The following is a 3630-nucleotide window of genomic DNA, read 5'->3' as shown; positions in this document are numbered from 1 at the left end:
ATTTCAATTATTTTATTATTATTATATTTGTTATGGTGATCTGTAATCAGTGACCTTTGATGTTACTATTGTAACTATTTGGGGCACCACAAACCGCATCCATGTAAGACAACAAATTTAGTCAATAACTGTTATGTGTGTTCTGACTCTTACACCAACTGGCCTGTGCTCCCATCTCTCTGTCTCCTCAGGCCTCCCTATTCCTTCAGACACAACAATATTGAAATTGGGCCAGTTAAGAACCCTACAATGTCCTCTAAGTGTTCAAGTGAAAGGAAGAGTCACACGTCTCTTACTTTAAATCAAAAGGTAGAAATGCCTAAGCTTAGTGAGGGATGCACACTGAAGGCCAAGATATTCCTAGGCCTCTTGCACAATATAGTTGGTCAAGTTGTGAATGCAAAGGAAAAATGCTTAAAGTGCTACTCCAGTGAACACACAAATAGTAAGAAACAGCATGAATGGACCTAGAGGGTATTATGCTAAGTGAAATAAGTCAGACTGAGAAAGGCAAATACTGTATGATTCCACTCATGTCGAATCTAAAAACAAATGAATAAACAAACAACAAAAAGCAGAATCAGACCTAAAAATACAGAGAACAAACTGATGGTTGCCAGAGGGGCAGAGAATGGGGGAACAGGCAGAATGGGTGAAGAAGGGTGGGAGATACAGGCTTCCAGTTTTGGAATGAATACATCATGGGGATAAAAGTTACAGCATAAAGAATATAGTCAGTGAAATTGTAATAATGATTTATGAAGACAGATGGCAGTACATTGGTGGTAACCATGGCATAACATATAGAGTTGTTGAATCACTATGTTCTAAACTTGAAACCAATATAACATTGTGTGTCAACTATACTCAAATAAAAAATATTAAAAATAAAAGAAAAGAGAAATAATTTTAAAGCAAAACATTCTTATTACTGGTCTGGAGAAAGTTTCTGGTTAGAAGATCAAACCAGCCACAACATTCCCTTAAGCCAAAGCATAATCCAGACCAAGGGCCTGACTCTCTTCAATTCTGTGAAGGCTGAGAGAGATGAGGAAGTTACAGAAAAAAAGTTTGAGGCTAGCAGAGGCTGGTTCATGAGGTTTAAGAGAAAAAGCCATTTCCATGACATAAAATCGCAAAGTGAACCAGTAAATGCTGATGTGGATTCTTCAGCAAGTTACCCAGAAGATCCAGCTAAGATAATTAATGAAGGCGGCTACACTAAACAACATATTTTCAATATAGACAAAATGACCTTATATTGGAAGAAGATGCCATCTAGGACTTTCATAGCTAGAGAGGAAATCTCAATGCCTAGCTTTAAAGCTTCAAAGAACAGGTTCTGATTCTGTTAGAAGCTAAGGCAGCTGGTGACTTTAAGTTTTGTCTGTTTGTTTCCAGTTTTTATTTAAATTCTAGTTAGTTAATATATAGGGTTTGAAACATATTGGTTTCAGGAGCAGAATTTAGTGATTCATTACTTGCATATAATACCCAGTGCTCATCAAAATAAGTGTCCTCCTTAATACCCATCATCCATTTATCCCACCCCCTGCCCATCTCTGTCCATCAACCCTATTTGTTCTCTATACTCTCGTAAGAGTCTCTTATGGTTTGCTTACCTTTCTTTTTCCCCCTTCCCCTATTTTCATCTGTTTTATTTCTTAAATTCTGCACATGAGTGAAATCATATGGTATTTGTCTTTCTCTGATTGATATTTTGCTTAGCATAATCCACTCTAGCTCCATCTATGTTGTTGCAAATGCCAAGATTTCATTGTTTTTGATGTCTGAGTAATATTCCTTTATATATATATACCACTTCTTTATCCATTCATCGGTCAATGGACATTTGGGCTCTATCCATAGTATGGCTATGCTGGTGACTTTAATTTGAAGTCAATGCTTATTTACTATTGCAAATGTTTCAGGGCCCTTAAGAATTATTCTCAATCTACTCTGCCTGTGCTTTGTAAATAAAACAGTAAAGCCTGAATGATAGCACATCTGTTTCCATCATGACTCACTGAATATTTTAAGCCCCCTGTTGAGACCTACCACTCAGAAAAAAAAAAAGATTTATTTTAAAATATTACTGCTCATTGACAATGAACCTGATCATACAAGACCTCTGATAGGGATATACAATGAGATTAATGTTGTTTTCATGCTTGTTAACACAACATCCATTCTGCAGCCCATGGTTCAAGAAGTAATTTCAATTCCCAAGTCTTATTAGTTATGAAATACATTTTGTTTTGTAAGGCTACTGTTGCCATAGATAAGGATTCCTCTGAAGGATCTGGATAAAGAAAATGGAAAACTTTTTGGAAATAATTCACCATTCTAGATGCCATTAAGAACATTTGTGATTCATGGGAAGAATTCAAAACATCAACATTAACAGGAGTTTGGAGGAAGTTGATTCCAGCCTTCATGGATGACTTTGAGGGGTCAGGACTTCAGGGGAGGCAGTAACTGCAGATATGGTGGAAACAGCAAGAGAGCTAGAATCAGAAGTGGAGCCTGACAATGGGACTGAATGGCCGCCAGCTCATGATACAACTTTAATGGATAAGGAATGGCCTCTCATGGATGAGTGAAGAGAGCAGTTCTTGAGATGGAATCTACTCCTGGTGAAGATGCTGTGAAGGCTGTTGAAATGACAACAAAGGACCTAGAATATTACATAAACTTAGTTGATAAAGCAGCAGCAGGGTTTGAGAGGATGGACTCCGAGTTCTACTGTGGGTAAAATTGATATCAAATAGCAACATATGCTACAGAGAAATTGTTCATGAGAGGAAGAGTCACAGACTTCACTGTTGTCTTATTTTAGCAAATTGTTACAGCCACCCCAACCTTCCACAACCACCACCCTGATCATTCAACATTGAGGCAATACTTTCCACCACAAAAAAGATTACTAAAACGCTCAGATGATGGCTAGCATTTTTTTAGCAATAAAGTATTTTTTAATGTTTACTTATTTATTTTGAGAGAGAGAGAACTCGTGAGCATAAGTAGAGGAGGAGCAGAGAGAGGGAGAGAGAGAATATCAAGTAGGCTCCACACTATCAGCACAGAGCTTGATGCTGGGCTTGAACTCACAAACCACAAGATCAAAGACCTGAGCCGAGATCAAGAGTAAGACACATAACTAACTGAGCCACCCAGGAGCCAGAGACACATTACTGACTGAGCCACCCAGGCATGTACATACCTTTTAACTAAGGTATGTACATGTTTTAGACATAGTGCTATTGCATACTTAAAGGATTACATTATAGTTTAAACATAACTTTTATATGCACTATACAACCAAAATAATTAATTTGACTTGCTTTAAAACCCACAGTATTTCTGAAGTATGCCTGTACCTATCTGGTAAGGTTTTCATATCCAGAATATATAGAGAAGATTGAATACACATCTCTTCAGAATATACAAATATACAAATGGTGAACAAACTTTAGTCACCAGGAATGTGCAAATTAAAATTATAATGAGACACCACTTCATGCCCACTACAAAGCTATAATTTTTAAAAAATAGAAAACAAGTACTGGGAGAACTCAGAGAGATCAGAATTCTCCTTCTTTGCTGTTGGGACTGTGAATGGCATCGCCA

The 3630-nt window shown here is 37.2% G+C and overlaps 1 pseudogene; it reads left to right on the top strand.

Moving 5' to 3' along the window:
• The first annotated feature begins 249 nt into the window (after positions 1-249).
• Positions 250-3168, top strand: LOC128311833 (tigger transposable element-derived protein 1-like; annotated as a pseudogene).
• Positions 3169-3630: the final 462 nt, after the last annotated feature.

This window comes from Acinonyx jubatus, chromosome C1 (assembly GCF_027475565.1).
Source record: "Acinonyx jubatus isolate Ajub_Pintada_27869175 chromosome C1, VMU_Ajub_asm_v1.0, whole genome shotgun sequence".
NCBI classification, from domain to species: Eukaryota; Metazoa; Chordata; class Mammalia; order Carnivora; family Felidae; genus Acinonyx; species Acinonyx jubatus.
This window is presented reverse-complemented; position numbering and strand designations above follow the sequence as displayed.